This window comes from Phoenix dactylifera, unplaced genomic scaffold (genome assembly GCF_009389715.1).
Source record: "Phoenix dactylifera cultivar Barhee BC4 unplaced genomic scaffold, palm_55x_up_171113_PBpolish2nd_filt_p 000724F, whole genome shotgun sequence".
NCBI lineage: Eukaryota > Viridiplantae > Streptophyta > Magnoliopsida > Arecales > Arecaceae > Phoenix > Phoenix dactylifera.
The window spans coordinates 117965-139192 of record NW_024068102.1 but is presented as its reverse complement, the minus strand read 5'-3'; positions in this window follow the sequence as shown (position 1 = coordinate 139192).

Genomic DNA, 21228 nt, shown 5'->3' with positions numbered 1-21228 from the left:
GTGTGCTAGATATCAGGCTAATCCTAAGGAATCACATCTAATTGCAGTAAAGAGAATCTTTAAATACCTAATAGGAACAAAGAACATAGGGTTATGGTATTCTAAAGAATCTAGCCTAAACCTAATAGGATACACAGATTCAGACTTCGCTGGATGTAAGCTTGATAGAAAAAGTACCAGCGGGTCTTGTCAATTTCTAGGAGAAAACCTAATCTCATGGTTTAGCAAGAAACAAAACTCGGTTGCATTATCTACTGCTGAAGCTGAATATGTTGCAGCCGGGAGTTGTTGTGCTCAAATCTTGTGGATCAAACAACAATTAGAAGATTATGGCATTAAACAAGATAAAATACCTATTAACTGTGATAATAAAAGTGCCATTAATCTAACTAAAAATCCAATTCAGCATTCAAGAACTAAACACATTGAGATAAGACATCACTTCATAAGAGATCATGTACTGAATGGTGATGTGACACTACAATTTGTTTGTACTGATGATCAATTAGCAGACATTTTTACAAAACCCCTAAGTGAAGAGAGGTTTAGTGTGCTTAGGAGGGGATTAGGAGTGATTGATCCATCCTAGTGGTAGTTTCCACTAGATTCGTTGATTTTGATGATTAGATTGTGGTTAAAATAGAGTTTCTTTTCAATGATCATCAAATCAGATCATAATTTAGTGATTTTTCCTCATTCGGCACGAACATAACATGATTTTTAGGTGCGTGCCAAAGTTAGAGACGACTCGAGTAAGTTTCAGAGTCGGCTCCTGAGGGGGAGTCGACTCGCGCATTTGCGGGAGTCGACTCGAGATTGATGGCAGCAGAGGGAGAGTCGACTCACGCATATTCTGGAGTCGACTCGAGGTCGAGTCGACTCGCGACTTAGTGGAGTCGACTCGCAGTCGGGATCCGACTTTTTAACCCTAACTTTGTCGTTTCGAAAACACTTCTATTCTCCGCCGCCACTGTTCACAAGCCCTAGAGCCGACTCCTAGGTCGTCCCCGGTCGTCCCCAAGCCTTTTTCGTCAACCTTTCACCATCCCTTAGGGTTTTTCTCCCAATCTAGGTCATTATGCCGCGTAAAACCGTAGTCCGGAAGAGGTCCCGACCCGAGGCCGGTCCCGAGAGGCGCTCCAAGGCTCGGCACGATCCCGCGAGGCAACAACCTCCGGCTCGTTCCCCGCCGAGGGCGGTTCCCGCGAGGCCGTGCGCCGGGAAGGCCGTCACCACCGGGAGATATGTCGATTTCGACTATCTCTCCCGGGAGGGTTTCACCATAGGTGAGAGATTGCGTGTCCAGGGCTTAGAGTATTTCCTCACATTAGATCTCCCAACTTACCCTGGATTAGTTAGAGAGTTTTACGGTACCGTCCATCGGGGAGATGGGGGTATCGAGGGCACGGTAGCCCACATCCTCCACCTTCCACAAGTAGGGGTGGCTCCCACACACCCCGAGGACAGGGTTGAGGCCCTTACGGCCATTCTAGGGCATCCACCCCAGTCACCCTTAGACGAGGTATCCGCTAGCTCACTTCCGATTGAGGTGCGGATCCTCCTGAGTATATTGTCTAGGTCCATCTTTCCTAAGACCGGGAGATTTGATTTTGTATCTGAGAGAGACCTAGCTCTCATGTTCTACATGCTTCAGGACACCCCAATCAACTTCCCCAAACTCATTTATCGATACCTGTGTGAGCCACTAGACAGACCTAGGCTCACCCTACCCTACGGTATGGTATTCACTCTGTTGTTTAGGGAGTACGAGATTCCTATCTCTGAGGGGGAACCCTTTCGCGCATTGCGATGGACTGATCGCATGCGTCCGGGGACCCTACACAGGATGGGGTTTCGGAAGATAGAGGGGACATGGGTTAGGAAGTCCTCCATCACCACACAGACCACCAGACACTCTCCTAGTCCTGAGCCAGATTCTGACTATCCTGACTTACCGGACTTTCCATCCACTTCTGCTCCTACCACCTCCGCCGGACCCTCCTCCTCGGCTCCACCACCCATAGAGGTCCGCATCGCTCCTGAGCAGCTCCGGGAGCTGCGGCAGGAGATAGTCCGAGATCTGCGGGATGATCTGCTTCGGGAGCTCCGAGGTTCAGTGCCTGCTCCCTCTCCCGCTCCATCTTCAGCGTTGGTCCCTTCCCTGACGGCCGTGACTGACATGACGGCTCATGTGCGGGAAGAGATCTACAACATGAGGACTTTGCTCCAGGCCCAGTTCCATAGCATGAGTGAGGTCACGAGCACCACTCGATAGATGCGGGATGACATAGGACGTGACATGCACACCACTACCGAGGGGGCCGAGCGCTTGTCGAATGTGCTCATCGACAAGCTGGACGCACTTCAGACGTCGGTGACTGAGCTCTCCACTACACATAGCAGAGCTACTTCGTCCATTATCACTCAGCTCGGGCATGTTACAGATGCAGTCACCCTCCTCATGGAGCAGAGCAGATGGAGAGGAGGAGCCACATCCTCGAGAGGAGGAGCCACATCCTCGAGAGGAGGAGAACACCTCGAGGGAGCTACATCCTCGAGGAAACCATAGCTGCTTTTTGTGTTTTGTTTTGACATGTATTGTTTTTGCTTTACTTATTGTATTCTCAAATGTATTTACATACAAATCAATACAATGAGTAGCCATATCTTCTTCAATTCTGTGCCATTTGATCTATAATTGATTGTGTGTGCTTACCTCCTTTTTGATACGATGACAAAAAGGGGGAGAAGTATGTATAAAATATGTAAAAGAAATCAATGAAAATCAATAAAAAAAAGAAAAACTTTTAAAACACACAAAAATTTGTTCTAAGTGGATTTGGTACCTCAAAAATTTGTTCTAAGTGGATTTGGTACCTCGAGGCTCATTATCTCTCTTTTGGGGCTCCTAATGGAGTAATCTCCAGAATCTATTCAAGGGATATTCGGAGATTAGCTGAATCCTACTCAAGAACAAATTGACAGATTTTCCCTCTAAAAACCAAAAATTTAAAAGTCAAAAATTCTTAGAATCAAAACAAAGTAGATTGCATATGTTGAGGGGGAGAATCTGAATTTTAAGCAAGCTAAATCATTAAAGATATATAAGCTAAACAATTGATTGCATGATATGAAGGCTTATATAATTCCAAATGAAAGGGGGAGCTTTAACTCCGAAATTTATTGTTCACACCTTTCAAACTTGGATAAATTAAATTACCAGACATCTGAATTCATTTATGGATTTTACTTCCTTGTTTATAGAGCAATTCACTTTACATATACTCAATGTTTTGTCATCATCAAAAAGAGGGAGATTGTGGAGTGATTGATTAAAACCCTATTTGATTTTGATGAGCTCAAAGCATTTGAGTATATCTCTTGTTTACTAATGAATTCAATTAAGTGTTTCAGTGAAAATCTTGTCTAAGTGTCTCTAGACTTGGTTCATAATATTTTGGATAAGTTAAGAAGTCAGCTTGAACCAAAGTCTGAGACTCGAGTCGACTCCAGAGTATCACGAGTCGACTCCAAGCGTATCAAGTTCACTGGCACGAGCTCGAGTCGACTCCGGATCAGTACGAGTCGACTCCGACTGAGAACAGACAGACGAACAGAAAGCATCAGCTCAAAACCTGTCAGCGAGTCGACTCCTGAACTGCGCGAGTCGACTCCGATGTTCACCGAGTCGACTCCAGGGTAGTATGAGCCGACTCCTAGGAGTCACAGGCAGAAAAGTCAGAGAGCAGTTTTCGGGTCTGAGATTCGAGTCGACTCCAGTGGAACGCGAGTCGACTCCGATGGTTGGCAAGTCGACTCCAAAGAAAGTGAGAGTCGACTCTCAGAGGAACACAAGGAAAAAATCAGAGAACGTTTTTCGGACTCTGAGATTCGAGTCGACTCCCGCAATACGCGAGTCGACTCCTAGACACCGCGACCCCAAAGAAGACAGAAGACCAATCTGCTGTGTCTGAGAGCCGAGTCGACTCCTAGAAAGCTCGAGTCGACTCCAAGGCAGTGGTACACCAAAAGGGTGTTGGATTGCCCCACAGCGGCGCGACGTTCGCGGCGGAATCCGCATGCCGGGCCCGGTGCATCGCATACGCCGGAACAGGATCGGGTAGATTTCAAAATTTTTCTGAATCAAAACGATTCAGAACCCTTTTGAATTAAGATGGGGACTAAACTAAGATCTAATAATTAATTATGAATTGTTAAACTACTAGAAAATCAGAAATATAAAATTTCAAATGAAGATCTCATCTTCACCTTTGTGCGGGTAGAAGAACACCGCAACCGATGATCGTGGTTTGGTTCCTTGTAGCCGCACAAACGTCCGGCCTCTACAAGTATCCACACGAGGTTGCTGAAGATCAGAGATGGGGCTTCACCGGGGTGCTAGCTCCTTGCAAAAGCCTCTCTTGGATGTCGAAGAAGAAGAAAGAAGAAATCACAAGGATCCCACCTTGTGCAGCCTTCAAAAGGAAGAAGAAAACCCTTCACCTTTTTTATTCTTCTCTCTCTATTTGCTGATTTAAAAATCCCCCAAAAAAACTTCTTGCTGCCCCACGGCTGGGAGAAGTTCTTTTTTTGAAATTTGGGACGTGGGGCTCCCTTTTATATGGTTCAAAACCCTAGGCGCCAAGGGTCCTAGTCCCACTAGGATTCCTTGGCGCCTCCCCTTTTTTTTGCATTGGCGGGCCCCTTGATTCCTTGAATCAAGGGGCGCTGGCTCCCAGCAAAGAAGGAGAGGGGGCCACGTTCTTCCTTGCCCTCTTGGCTGCCCCCTCTTACCTATTTTGACTCCTCAAAATAGGGCATTAAGAGGGAGGCTTCATATAAGGAAAAAGGCTGAATTTAGGTAGAATTTTTGGGACTCGATCTAGCCAACTCTTGACTAGGATTTGAGTCAAATTTCTTTGGGTCAGATCCAACATAATTTGACTCAATTAATCAGCAATAAAAGACTCAATTATAATCTAATTATAATTATTTAATTCTTCCATTTAACTCACTAACTCTTAGTGGGTTATTTTGTACATCAATCTTATTGACAATTGACATTGTGATTCCAAATCACAAATCGACAATCCTAATAATCAGAACCTCTAATGTGTGTGACCTCATAGGTTCTAATCTGACTGGTAATGAGACATATTGAGATCTCCATCTCAGTATCATTGAAACTCCTTTCAATGGGTTGGAACGATTCCAACTCAACTCATTAGGGTTTATCGATCATCAAGATAATCCCTATGAGTCCCACCATCCACCAGTGACACCTAGCAGCATGTAGTGGCTACCCAGCAGAATAGAATGATGAACCTCTAGGTGCAGTTGTCATGTGTTACAGTCCTTCTATCGTGGATCCCTACAAGACGGAGGTCATGGATAACTCGTCAAACCCCTTCGTCTGTCATATGTCAAAATTTATTCGACTTAAGTTCGAGAGTGGAAAACTCTTTCTCCACTGTGCATACTACCCCGGCCGAGGTCTTACGAACTCAGTCTTATAAATCACATAGGATCTCTCCTTATCTATCAAGGTCGATAGATTCCTTGTAGATGCATACCCTACTCCTACAGTGAACTTATTGCAGCCAATCTACACTGCATGGACCCATATGGCTAGAGACCATGCATTTGTGCAGTCAAACTACAATAACCTCACTGTGAGTAGCTGAAGCATCGCAGGTCAAAGGACTAGTCACACTACTGCAACATCAAGCAAGTCACTGACGAGTGGATAGACATCCAAGTGACTTCTTGTGTTGGTCACGCTCAGTACCCTTGTTCTCTAACAAGCACCTGCACTATCACTTCAGTGTCCCTACACTGTGGACTCAAGTCTCATCCATCCAGAAGGAAAGTGATCTGTGCACTGATCGGATCGATCACCGTCCTCGTGATGATCCATTGATCAGGAGCATTTAGAAATTAATCACCAATGATACATGGCTCAAATTCTCAACTCTTGAGAATATGTATCATCATCTTATTAATTTCTTGGACGATTCATAGACACATAAACAATATGAATGAAAAGATGCCTTTTATTTATTTAATAATAAACAGTCAAGTACAAAATTATGTCCCTAGAATCAACAATGTGTCAGCCAAATTGGCTTCTAGGGCATACATCTAACAAAGGGCAGAAGACTTAGTTTCGGAAACTGAGAGCCGAGTCGACTCCGGGAAAGTTCGAGTCGACTCCAAGACTGGACGAGCCAAAAGACAGAAGATCGGGAGTTCAGGCTCTGAGCGCCGAGTCGACTCCCAGGACAGTCGAGTCGACTCGAGTTGGCCAAGTTGAAAATTGGCTCCGTGGACTTCATGGGATGAGCCGACTCCGAAAATGCCAAGTCAGCTCCAGAAGTTGGCGAGTCGACTCTGGGTCAAGACGAGTCGACTCCCAGTCGAAGAGGCTACTTTAATTCAAATCCGAAACAGTTGCCGAGTCGACTCCAGAAAAGCATGAGTCGACTCCCGCTACAGCCGAGTCGACTCCTGATCGCGCGAGTCGACTCCAACCCACCAACGGACATATTGTCAGGCTGTGCAGAGTGTGCAGAACGGGCAGAAAAAGGTCTCTAACGGCTAGTTTCCGTGGGGGTTGGTTTAAATAGCCATAGAGGACTGTAGCAAAGTAGAGAACAACTATTCCACTCAAAGTAATCAAGCATTCAATCTCTGCAACCTGTTCTTAAACGAAAAGAGGGAAGAGCGGCATTAACTCCATCCAACTTCCTCTTCCCAGCAATTAAAGAAGCCTCCTCCTGCATTCAAGTCGACCACACATTCAAGAGGAGACCCGAAGTTCGAGAAGCCCCACTCAACTCCAACTCAAACGTGTTTGAGGGCTTCTAACTTTTCTTCTGTTTATATTGTTATTTATCTGATTTTTGAGAAGCTGTGTTTTCTGTTTGTACCTTTTATTTTCACCTGGTCTTTACTTGGTTCAATCGGGGGATTGAATCAAGGGTATTGAGGTTGGTTGGTGAGCCGAGTGTAAAACCAACGTGTGTAAGGGTTCGATTGTGATCCCGGGAAAACAATCGAGACGGTTCTAGTCGGTGAGCCAGGAAAAACCGACCGAGTTCGTTGTGAGCTCGTAAAACAACAAGTTTGGTTGTGAGCTTGGAAAACAACCGGCTGTAATCCAAAGGGTTATAGTGAATTTCCCAAGTGAGACTTGGGGAGTGGACGTAGGAGCAAGGGTTAGCTCCGAACCACTATAAAACTTGGTGTTTGTGATTGATTGTCTCTCTTTCTCTTACTCTCATATCACTCACAGCACATAGCAATTAATTAAACAACTTGCAATAGTTTTAATTAGTCATCCACAACGTTTTAAATAGCTAAATTATTTTAAAACCCAATTCACCCCCCCCCCCCCTCTTGGGTTGTCTATCTGGGCAACAAATTACAAGACCAAATTTCTTACCCCCTAGACTAGCAGTTCTAGTGGGTCCAAACAAATCCATGTGAATTAGTTCTAGGGGTTTTGATGTTGAGACTATGTTCTTAGACTTGAAAGAACTTCTTGTTTGTTTCCCTAATTGGCATGCAGCACAAATTTTATTCTTTTCAAAGTCTATTTTTGGTAGTCCTTTGATTAGATCTTTTGTAATCAATTTAGAAATTAAATCCATGCTAGCATGCCCTAACCTACGATGCCATAACCAGCTAGTCTCATTAACTTTGGGATCCATGGCTACAAGACATTGGCCATCCTTTATGGTGAGATCATCAAGATCTACCATGTAAACATTTCCATGCCTATGTCCCGTAAGTATGATCTCATTGTCAACTGGATTACTAATTATGCATAGTGAAGATTCAAATAACACTTTAAAACCCTTGTCACAAAATTGACTTATACTTAATAAATTATGTTTTAGTCCATTAACTAACAATACATTGTCAATAAATGAGGAGGGTGATATGGAGATTTTACCAACACCAATGATTTGACCTTTTGCATTGTCTCCAAATGTGACTACTCCTCCTTCTTTTGATTTCAAGGTGACGAAGAGACTCTTGTCACCGGTCATATGCCTTGAGCAACCACTATCAAGATACCACATTCTCTTTTTATTCTCGGCTGCAAGGCATACCTGCAAAATGATCATGTGAAGCTCTTAGGTACCCAAGTTTTCTTGGGTCCTTCGTGGTTAGTGTAGTTGGTTCCCTTAGGCACCCATACTTTAGTTATGTTTTTAGCTTTTACAAATGTACTCTTGTTTGTTTGGATCTTTCTTTGAATACATGAGTAAGCTTTATGTCCACTTTTTCCACAATGAAAGCATGTAGGTTTTTCAGTTTTGACATCTTTTGCTTTCACAAAGAAATTCTTTAGATACTTTTGTTGCTTGTTAGTTTTATATCCTAATCCGGCTTTATTAAAAACAGCTCTTTGATTTGAAAGAATAAGACTTAATTTTTCAGAGCTTTGTGTAAATTTTTCAACAATTGGTTTGTACTTATGTACCTCATTCTTAAGATTCAAATTTTTTTTAACTAGTTCTTCCTTATCCTTTTTAAGGGATTCAACATGTTGTGCAAGTGAGGTATTATTATCGAGTAGGGATTTTACTTTTAGATTTAATTCCTTAATTAGTGTTTTTGCCGTTTCATTTTCAATGTTAAGTTTTGAATTTTTATTTTCTAGATCAATGGTGTTAACATTTTCAACGCTCTCTTTCTCAATCAATAGATTTTTAATATCATCCTTTAGTTTTAGATTGGAGGCTTTTAATTCTTTATTCTTTGCTCCTAATATACTACAATCACTCATAAGTTCTTGAAAAGCTTCATACAATTCTTCTAAAGTAAAATTTATAGTTGAGTTTTGACATACCTCGTCATCTTCGAACGCCATGAAGCACAAATTGGCGGTCTCTTCCTTCTCTTCCTCGGAGGAGGATGTGTCACTATCGTCCCAAGTTGCCTTTAATGCCTTCTTCTTCTTCTTCCCAAAGTACTTCTTTTGTTGAGGGCATTCGGAACGAATGTGTCCCGGTCTCTTGCAATCATAGCATATGATTGGGTCTCTTTCTTTTTCTTTTTCTTTTTCCCAATCATTTCTCCCTCCAAACTTTTTCCTTAGGAAGGGTTTCTTTCTTCTCATGAATTTCTTAAACTTCCTGAGGATGATAGTGTTATTTTGATGATTAACAAGCAATTATCTAGAGTATGCTATAAGTTAAATTGATACTTCATTTATAAGTTCATTACTCTCAGTATATTTGGTTAATTGAAAATAGATATATGACCTTGTTCATTTGAATGAATCTAACCTTGAGAATGCAGCAAAGTGTGGATTGAGTCGACCCAAAGGTTGATTGGGTCAACCCCGGCACATCAAGAAATCATTTGGCACACTCCTGCAAAAATGGCACAAATGAACAGTGAGTTGGGTCGACCCAACCTTGAAGAACCTCAAAAACACAACTGAAGAATGCTCTCTGGATTTACTGAGAGGGTCGACCCAAACAGTGGTTGAGTCGACCCAAGCTTGAGTTGACCCAAACTCTGAGAGGGTCGACCCAAAGGCAAGACAGAAAGACAGACAGAAATTGGTTCTCTGGAATTACTGAGAGGGTCGACCCAAGAAGAAGTTGAGTGGACCCAAGTGGACTTTGAGTCGACCCAAAGAATGGTTGGGTCGACCCATGGGAAGGAAGGCTGAAATTGAAGTTTCTGTGGTGTCTGAGAGGGTCGACCCAAGGAATGTTTGAGTCGACCCAAGGCAAAGTTGGGTCGACCCAAGGACAGGTTGAGCCGACCCAAACACGGGCTGAACAGTAACGGCTAGTTCTGCAACTGTACTTTTTGTCCTTCCCAAGGTGAGTAACGGCTAGTTTTTCAAATCTAACCATTGGGACTTGTCCTAAGAAGGTGGGAAGCTATTTAAAGGGGCACTATTCATCAGAGAGAACAACTTTTGAGTTGAATATCAAAGAGTACCCAAGAATACAAAAGTGCCCTAATCTTCTTCATCAAGAGCTTCATTCAAGAATCAAAGAAAGGGATTGAGCAGATTCAAAGAGGCATCAAGAGCTCCATCCCCTTTAAAGAGTGAAGCATCCTTGACAAAGAAGAGCAAAGCGACTTCAAAGCGATAAATACTTTCTAACTCTTCCTTGTAGCTTATATTGTTTCATATGCTCATTTAGGAGTTTGAATCTTTCCTTTTGTTAATTAAACACTTTGTAAAGTTTCGTTGGTGAGCCCGCAAAACCAACAAAGGTTTTTGGTGAACCCGGAAAACCAAAGTGTAAAGGTTAGTTGGTGAGCCCGCAAAACCAACAAAGGTTTTTGGTGAACCCGGAAAATCAAAGTGTATAGGTTCGTTGGTGAGCCCGTAAAACCAACAAAGATTTTTGGATTGTGAGCCCGGAAAACAATCCAACTGTAATCCGCGAGATTATAGTGAATTCCCAAGGGGACGCTTGGGGAGTGGACGTAGGTGCTAAGGAGAGCACCGAACCACTATATATTGTTGTGTTTGTGTTGTGCTTGTGTTTTCATTTACTCTTGCATCATCTTCTACTCTTGCATTAGTTTAACTCACTCAAATAGCTTAAGAAAGCATCCACCGCACTTAATTAAGAAAACGTTTAAAGCATCAAAATATAGAAGAAACCAATTCACCCCCCCCCCCCTCTTGGCTTGTCACCTTGGGCAACACTTCCTCACTATCAAACCCAAATCCTCATCTTCGCTTTCTTCTTCGCTCTCACTACTTTTTTCTTCACACACACTCGAAGTGGCCTTGAGTGCGATTGTCCTTTTCTTTGGCAACTCTTCTTCATGTTGCTTCATTGTGAGCTCATGCGTCATTAATGAGCCCAATAGTTGTTCTAGTCCCAAAGTGTTGAGGTCTTTGGCTTCTACGATCGCCGTGACCTTTGCTTCCCGTGCTTTCGGCAAAGACCTGAGAATTTTACTCACAAGTTCCGGATTAGTATAAGATTTACCCAAACTCTTTAGACCATTAATTATATCGGTGAAGCGTGTAAACATGCATGTGATGGTTTCATTAGGTTCCATCTTAAATAGCTCATATTTGTGAACTAGAATGTTCACTTTAGATTCTTTGACTTGATTTGTACCCTCGTGGGTAACTTCAAGTCTATCCCATATTTCCTTGGCGGAAGTACAGGTTGAAACTCTATTGAACTCATTCACATCTAGAGCACAAAATAATGAGTTCATGGCTCTAGAGTTGAGTTGAACCATCCTATTATCATTCTCATCCCAATCCTCCTCAGGTTTGGGAACTTGAATGCCATTCACCATGTGTGATGGTTCTTGTGGTCCCTTAACTATAACCCTCCACAAGGCATAATCTTGTGCTTGAATAAAGATCCTCATCCTAGTCTTCCAATAGGTATAATTTGTCCCATTATTGAAGAGTGGAGGTCTATTAGTTGCCTGCCTCTCAGCAGGAACATTGTTGAAGGGTGTTGCCATCTAGATCTTTAGCTAAGACGGTTAGGTCTTCAAGAAATATACAGAGCACCCGCTCTGATACCACTTGTTGCCCAGAGATGGTCACCCAAGAGGGGGGTGAATTGGGTGTTTTAAAACTTTTTGTCTAATTAAAAATAAAACACACAAATGTATGAGCTAAAGTAAAAATAAAGGTATGAAAACAGACAATCGCAAACACAAGCTTTTATAGTGGTTCGGAGCTTCCACTGCTCCTACATCCACTCCCCAAAGCACCTTTGGGAATTTCCACTATAATCCAAGATTACAGTACGGTAGTTTTGCGAGTTCACTACCCAACTCGTTGTTTTACACCGGGCTAACAACGAACCCTATAACCCCCAATTTCACCTAGGCTTGGGACGCCTTTCCCTTGTTCCAAGTCCCTTGACTGGAACAAGCACAATATTGAAAAAGTTTTACAAAAGATTTGAAAGCTCTAAATAAGCAAATATAACATTGATAAACAATGAAACCCGGAAGAACCCTTTTAGCCGTTGGAAGCGTGGGAAATGGTGGTTCTTCCGATGTGGATCGTGTTGGCTTGAATGTGAGCTTTGAATGCCGAACGGGAGAGAGTAGTTGAGCACGAAATCAGTTGGAAAACTTGAAGGCACTTGATTTCTTCACTTGAATGCACTGACTCCCTTGAACCTCTTTTTCTTTCTTCTCTCTTGAATGATCTTGTGTTGGGTTGGTGAGAAGTTGGTTGGAAAGCACTTAAGAGCTCCCTTTTATAGCCCAAAAAGCAAATATAGCCGTTAGAGATAAAGTTAAAGAGATTTGAAATTCAAACCAAACCTGCAAAAGTTGTCAGTCGCGTCCCAGGTGCTCCGGAGACGTCTCCGCTTCATCGCGAGACATCTCGGCTGTAAGATTTTACTTTTGACAATGTTTGGGGTCGACTCGGCGCTTTACGGGGACGACTCTGAAAATGAGCCGTTTGAATACTTGTTTTTCTGTTTTTCTGAGAGGGTCGCCTCGGCACTTTACGGGGACGTCTCAGCTTGTTTGCGCTTTTTGCATGGGGATAACTCCGCTGCCTTGGGGACGACTCCGCCGTTATATCTCCGAAAAACAAGTCTTCTGGAATTCTCTGAGAGAGTCGACTCCGCTCTTTCAGGGGACGTCTCCGCTGCCTTATCACCGAAAAAGACATCCTCTGGAAAACTCTGAGAGAGTCGACTCCGCTACCTCGGGGACGACTCGGAAAGTTTGCTTTTTACTTGCGGGGACGACTCCGCGTCCTGTGGAGACGGCTCGCGCGCATCTCTTGAAATCAGCCTTTCTGCCGCCACTGAGAGAGTCGACTCCGCTACTGAGAGAGTCGACTCCGACCCTACGAGACGCCTCGCCAGGTGCCGGGGACGTCTCCAAACGTGCCAGTTCTTCCTGTTTGTGCCAGAGACGTCTCTGGGACAAACCGGAGACGTCTCGGCTGTCCCTGATCTGTTTTCTTCAACTTAAAAAATTCTTCAATAAATTCATAAAAATTATGGGAACTTGCCTAGACATTTCTTAACAATATTCTTAATTAATCACCTAAAATTCTCAAGTAAATTGTTAAGATAAATGGAATTATACTCTAGTGTTTTGTATTCATCAAAATCCATTGGGGGGTCAACAAAAGGGACCATCCCACCTAGAGCGAAGTTTACCAGGGAAGAGGCGCAATTTAGAATTGAATAGCCAAACCTTTTGATTAGGCTCGAAAGACTTACGGTTAATGGATTTGTCATGAAAAGCCTTAGTCCTTGCCTTGTATATTTTGGCATTTTCATACGCCTCATTGCGTAACTCTTCAAGCTCGTTGAGTTAAAGTTTCCGGTTAGAACCAGCTGCTGCCATATCAAAGTAAAACTTTTTAATGGCCCAAAAAGCTCTATGTTCGAGTTCTATGGGTAAGTGGCAAGCTTTTCCAAAAATCAGTCGATAAGGAGACATGCCAATAGGAGTCTTATAGGCAGTACGATAAGCCCAGAGAAAATTGTTTAATCTTTGAGACCAATCTTTTCTATCAGGGCGTATTATTTTCTCTAAGATGTGTTTTATCTTCCTATTGGAAACTTCAACTTGTCCACTTGTTTGGGGATGGTACGGAGTGGCAACTTTGTGGGTGATTGAATATTTACGAACCAAAGCTTCAAAAGATCGGTTGCAGAAATGTGATCCCCCATCACTAATGATAACTCGGGGTGTGCCAAAGCGACTAAATATATTTGTTTGTAAGAACTTAACTACAACCTTGTGATCGTTAGTCCTAGTGGCAACAGCTTCTACCCACTTCGAGACATAATCTACCCCGACAAGAATGTACTCAAAACCAAAAGAACGCGGGAAAGGACCCATGAAGTCAATACCCCAGACATCAAAAATTTCTATAATTAAAATGAGGTTGAGTGGCATCATATCTCTACGGGTGATTGTACCCATTCGCTGGCATCGCTCACAAGTCCAACAAAAATTGTGAGCATCTTTGAATAAGGAGGGCCAATAGAATCAACTTTGTAAGACTTTAGCTGCAGTTTTTCTACCCCCGAAATGTCCTCCGCAGGCTTGGGTATGACAAAAATCAAGAATACTCTGAAATTCACATTCAGGTACACATCGATGGATTACTTGATCAGGACAGTACTTGAACAGATCGGGATCATCCCAAAAGTAGAACTTAACTTGCGAAAAGAATCGATCCTTGTCCTGCTTGGACCAATGTGTTAGATGTATGCCCTAGAAGCCAATCTGGCTGACACATTGTTAATTCTAGGGACATAATTTTGTACTTGACTATTTATTATTGAATAAATAAAAGGCATCTTATCATTCATATTATTTATGTGTCTATGAATCGTCCAAAAAATTAATAAGATGATGATGCATATTCTCAAGAGTTGAGAATTTGAGCCATGTATCATTAGTGATTAATTTCTAAATGCTCCTGATCAATGGATCATCACGAGGACGGTGATCGATCCGATCAGTGCACAGATCACTTTTCTTCTGGATGGACGAGACTTGAGTCCATAGTGTAGGGACACTGAAGTGATAGTGCAGGTGCTTGTTAGAGAACAAGGGTACTGAGCGTGACCAAGACAAAAAGTCACTTGGATGTCTATCCACTCGTCAGTGACTTGCTTGATGTTGCAGTAGTATGACTGGTCCTTTGACCTGCGGTGCTTCAGCGACTCACAGTGAGGTTATTATAGTTTGACTACACGTATACATGGTCTCTAGTCATATGGGTCCTTGTAGTGTAGATTAGCTGCAGTAAGTTCACTGTAGGAGTAGGGTATGCACTTACATGGAATCTATCGACTTTGATAGAAGAGGAGTGATCCTATGTGATTTGTTAGACTGAGTTCTAAGACCTTGGCCAGGGCAGTAATAGAAAGTGGAGAAAGAGTTTTCCACTATCGAACTCGAGTCGAATAAATCTTGACATATGACAGACGAAGGGGTTTGACGAGTTATCCATGACCTCCGTCCTGTAGGGATCCATGATAGTAGGACTGTATCACATGATAACTGCACCTAGAGGTTCATCATTCTATTCTACTGGGTAGCCACTACATGCTGCTAGGTGTCACTGGTGGATGGTGGGACTCATAGGGACTATCTCGATGATCGATAAACCCTAATGAGTAGAGTTGGAATCGTTCCAATCCATTGAAAGGAGTTTTCAATGATATTGTGATAGAGATCATAATATATCTCACTACCAGTCATAGTAGAACCTATGGGGTCACACACACTAGAAGTATTGACCGATCCGATGGTTGAATCGTGATTAGGAATCACAAGTAATCAATTAGATTGATATTCAGTTGAAGAAGGAACAAAGGGAATTAATTAATTGGACTTAAACACAAATCCTACTTCGAGTAGGATTCCTAGAGTCCTAATTGGATTAGGACTGGGAGTCCTAGTTGGAGTAGGACTGGGATTCCTACTTGAAATAGGATTCCTACAATCCTAATTAGATTAGGAGTCTTGAATTAAAAATGGATTCCTACTTGGAGTAGGATTCCTAGAGTCCTAATCGGATTAGGACTTCAGATTCAAATTAGAGTCCTAATTGGATTAGGACTAAAATTAAATATGTCCTAATTTGGATTAAGGGTTTCTTAAGTCACAATTAATTATTAATCAAATAAATCAATAAGACTCCTAATTGGATTAGAATTGAAGAGTTCAATTGAGTCAAAATTGATTTAAGTTCTAATTGGATTAGGACTTACCTAGATTGAACCCGATTGATTCATGATTTGGTCAAACCCTAATTGGATTAAGGCTAAACCAAATTAGGGCCACCCAATCCTCATTAGATGAGGATTAGGGCAACACAAAAGGGAGGGGCTCACGCCCCTCCCCTTTCTCCTCCTTGGTGCGGCAACACAAGAGGGGCCGGCGCCCCTCTTGGAAAGCAATCAAGGGCTCCCAACTTGTAGGAGCCCTTCATGCTTTAAAAAGTGGTGAGGACGGCAGCTAGTGCATCCCAAGGAGTAATCCTCTTCTTTCTGCCGTGGCCACCCTCTCCCCTTCCCTTGGTTCAGCCACAAGCAAGGAGAGCAAAGGTCCAAGGTGTTGGCGGCTCTTTTCTTCCACCCTTCCTTCATCCAACGCAGGGAAAAGAAAGGTTGCAGTGAGGGCTTTGGTTCTTCTTCAAGATCCCTCCTTCTTCTCCCTCCTCCCAAGCACAATCAAGGGTTGATTCAAAGGGAGGAAATCAGCCATCCAAAGTTGTCTCTGCAAGGAAGCTAGCACCCTGGGGAGACAAGGAAGCTTTGATCGGTTTTTGCTTCGTGTGGATACCTGTAGAGGCCGGGCACTTGAACGGCTTCAAGCGAACCTTCATCCTAAACCACGAACTTCAGTTTGCGGTGATCATCTACCCGCATAAGGTGAAAATCTGATATTCTAATGTTTCTAAAAGGTTTTTAATCCTTATCTATCTACGAACGGTTTTTGAATAACGTTCATGCGATGAACGGTTAATCCCGCGCATGCCTCTTCCGCTGCATTTGAATTTTTTTGAATTTTCAGCGGCATGTGCGGGGTTTCTAACAGTGGTTTCAGAGCCTAGGCTTCGTAGATTAAGGTAAGGATTAATTATTAGTAGGCTTATTAGATCTGAAAATTGAAAGATTATGCATGCTGAAAATTTCTGCATGCAGATTTTTTCTAGGGTGCTGATTTTTGTATGCTGATTTTTATGTGATAAGATGATGATTCTAATTGCATTGTTAATGAGATTACAAAGTTTAGAATCATGATTAGCATGATCAGCAACCTATGTCATGAGATAATCAGTTAGTTTTCAGATCTGAAAATTATAATTGCTACATGTGGTGATGATCATAGGATTCAAACCCTTTTGGTATCAAATGTAATGACCTGCGATGTGATCTGTGATGTCATGTAATTTTTCAGATGCTTGCATGCATCTTATTTGATGTTTTGAGAGGCCTGCGTGCCTCCTAAAAGAAGATGTAATTTATTATTATTTTTATTTTACATCTGGTTGTATTTCTGTGATGTGATGTACGTCAACGATCAAGTTGAAGACAAGGCATGAGATGAACAGGGGTCTAAGCGGTTGATGGCGATTGGATCAAGAGTTGGTCAAGGATCGAATCAAGGAGGCTTGGAACCAATTCAAGAGTTGAAGACCAATTGATCGATTGACGTGCATGTGCTTGTAATACGACCTAATTAGAATCCATGATCATCACCTATTTAAAGTTTAGCTTTATTTTGATGCTGCGATTATAACTGCCTGCAATGTGCCGTTTGCATGTGATGTGAATGAGAGTCGGGTAGATAGGTTTACATGTGATGTAGCAAACCCAATTGAGACCTAAATTAAAAACCTCCTCAATCAAGTCGAGAGTGAACCGACATGAGCAAGTCATATTAGATTAATTGATCTAATTGGTGTCTAGGAAAGCAAGAAAGGTGGTTACTTAATTAGGACCTTACTCTCTGAGTGAGGGGAGCCTCCCACCTGCTTACCTGGCCAATTGTTCGATTACCTCTTATGAAGAGCTCAAGTTGCAAACACTAAGACCTGATTAACCAATATTAAGTCAATAGGTCTCCACTGTAGTAGAGCTGCTAAGGCCTTTCTGATGTTGATTTGTCTCGGCTGGATACAGTGGTCAAGTTGCATCAGGGGGCTGGACCTCTCTATAGACATGAGATGTTGTAGGGTAAAGGTGGGGTTGGGCACCAATAACTATTAGGTGAGGACCCAATGACGACTTTATTCCTACGGTTATACGGTGGGTCTGACTTAACTAAGAAATGGGACCAATAACTGTTAGGTGAGGTCTTCATGGCTTAGAGACCAAGTTACACTGCAACATGCTTGAGAAGCATTGTACAAGAGTTGTACATTCATCAATCTATGTGTCACCAATAACTGTTAGGTGAGGTGGCATGTAAATCGGTGGGACCGCGGTACCCACTAGAAACCCTAGTCGTGTGGGATTTCCGTTTTTCTACCAGGGGGTGTGAGGAATTCGAGAAAATAGTGGGATTTACATTTGTTCTAAAAGACCTTAGAACAGATTAGGATCAAGTACAAAAGTCTAACTAGAATCTTTACTCTCTGAGGATTATAAAGTCAGCTTCTAGACTCTTAACTCATATCCTATAGAACAACCGTTTGACCAAACCCAATTATAAAGATTGGCTCAGCAAATTTCAAAAAATAGTTTTGAATTGTGAGAAATTTGGGTATATGCTAGACCATGGAATCCCCATGTTACCAATCCGTCCGATCATTGATCAGCGTAAGACGCTTGTTAAGTGGACGAACAATGACAATAAAGTTAGGTGCTGCACAATGGCATCCATGTCCAATGCATTACAATGCCAGCATGAGAACATGAAGACTGCCAGGGACATATTAAATCACCTGCAAGAGTTGTATGGTGATCAGAGTCACGCAGCTCGGTTTGAAGTGTCCAAGAGGCTCTTCAAAGCCAAGATGCACGATGGGCAGTATGTCCATGATCATGGTTTGACCATGATAAAGGACTTAGAGAAGCTTGGCATGACCATGCACAAGGAATTGCAAACGGATTTGATCCCACAATCCCTTCCAGCTTCATATGAATAGTTAATAGTAAACTACCATATGAACAAGGTTGTATGCACTAAAATAGAATTGTTAAATAAATTGGTAACTACCTTAGGAACCTTGAAGAAGTTCAAGGGGCATCGTTTTCGCTGTCAAGTTGGTTTCTACTTTCAAGAGAGAGTCTAAGAAACCTGCGAAGAAGCAGAAGACTAAGAAAACAACAAGTAAGGAAGTTCCAAGAAAAAGGCCAATTGCAAGGAAAAGTGTTTCCAGTGCATCATGGATGGCCATTGGAAGAGGAACTGTCCTACATACATGGGAAGCATAAAGAACATGAAGGGTGACAGACCTTCAGAAGGTATGTCAGATATGCTCAGGATACTTAGGGACTGTTACCTATTGCTAGCAGAAATTTGATTTCTGTAGCACAGAAAGATTTTTATTTATTTGAAAAATAAATTGATTCAACATAGTTTTATGATTGACAGTCTCTATCACATACATATGGATGTATCTGTGAATATATCTGAGCAAACAATAAATACCATAGGATCTAATAGATCCAAAAATGAGATAAATCTAAAGTATTTATGGCACCTCAGGCTTGGCCATATAGGAGAAGACAGAATAAACAAATTGGAGAAACATGAGCTTTTGGGCTCATTGACTTTCGAGTCATATTTGATTTGTGAATTCTGCCTTCAAGGAAAGATGGCCAAATTATCCTTTGTAGGACACAGGGAGGTCCACTGAAATACTTACCCTAGTACACACTTATGTGTGTGGCCCATTCGATGTGCTGGCTAGGGGTTGTAATTTTTTACTTCATTTTACCGATGATTACTCACAGTATGGATATGTGTATGAGACACAAATATGAAACTTTTGAAAGGTTCAAAAAGCTTAGATATGAAGTAGAAAAATAAGCACAAAAACTCATTAAGGTTCTTCGATCAGATCGAGGAAGTGAATACCTTAATGGAGAGTTCCGTGATTATCTCAAGGAGAATGGTATAGTTTCATAATGAACTTCTCCTGGTACACCTCAGCTCAATGGAGTGTCAGAGAGGAGGAATCAGACTCTATTGATATGGTCCAGTCCATGATGAGCTTCACTGATTTACCCTTGTTTCTTTAGATAGATGCCCTATTTTCAGCTATTTACTTGTTGAATAGAGTTCCCTCTAAAGTCCATTCCTACCGCACCATATGAGATATGACATGGTAAGAAACCAAGTCTTGGTCATCTCAAGATTTGGGGATGTCCGGCCCACGTCAAGAAACTACAGGCGGACAAACTAGAGGCTAGAACCATAAGTGCTCGTTTTATAGGATATCCTAAAGAGTCATTAGGATACAATTTTTACGTCTCAGAGGATCACAATGTGTTTGTGAGCCGTCATGCCATCTTCTTGGAAAAACCAGTTTATCCTTGATAGAGGCAATGGGAGAAAAATTGAGCTTGAAGAGAAAGTCTCTGAAAAGCAACGAGTCATGGATCCTATCGAACCCATTCATACAGAGCCAGTACACGATGTCCCTCAACCACCTCACAGATCTAGTAGGGTCTCCCATCCTTCCGATAGATACTTAGGTATACTAGAAGAGGATACCAAGAAAATGTTCCTAGTGGGAGATAGGGATCACACGCAGGATCCCAAAACCTACGACGAGGCGATATCTGATATCGATTCCGAGAAATGGTTGGAAGCTAGGAAGTCAGAGTTAGACTCCATGCATTCCAACCAAGTTTGGACCTTAGTAGATCCACCAGAAGGTATTGTACCTATTGGATGCAAATGGATCTACAAAAGGAAGATAGGTTCGGATGGAGAGGTAGAGACCTATAAGGCAAAGCTTGTGGCGAAAGGGTATAGTCAGCGCAAGGGCATTGACTATCAGGAGACCTTTTCACCTGAAGCCATGCTGATTATGAAATCTGGCAGATGGATGTGAAAACAGCTTTCCTGAATGGATATTTTGATGAAGACATCTATATGGAACAGCTTTTGGGTTTCACTTCCAGTGATGGAGATCACAAGGTCTGCAAGCTGCAAAAGTTCATCTATGGACTAAAGCAAGCATCTCGGAGTTGGCATACTCATTTCGATGACGCAATCAAAACGTTTGATTTCATCAAAAAACGAAGAGGAACCATGTGTTTACAAAAGGGTTAGTGGGAGCGCTGTTGTATTTCTCGTACTGTACGTGGACGACATCCTCCTGATAGGAAATGATATTTCCATGCTAACCTCGGTCAAGGTCAGGTTGTCAAAAAGGTTCTCCATGAAAGACCTTGGGGAAGCATCCTATATTTTGGGAATAAAGGTCTATAGAGATAGATCTAAAAGGATGCTTGGCCTATCACAGAAGATGTACATAGAGGAAGTGCTGAAAAGGTTCAACATGGAAAACTCTAAAAGGGGTCTATTACCCCTAAGGCATGGAATTAATCTCTCCAAGAAGATGTGCCCCAACACATCTGAAGAGATTCAACGCATGAGCAAGATCCCCTATGCATCAGCAATAGGGAGCCTCATGTATGCCATGCTCTGTACATGACTTGATATAGTACATGCTGTGAATGTCACGAGCATATGTCAATCAGATACAGGCAAAAGGCACTGGATAGCTGTGAAGAACAGTCTTAA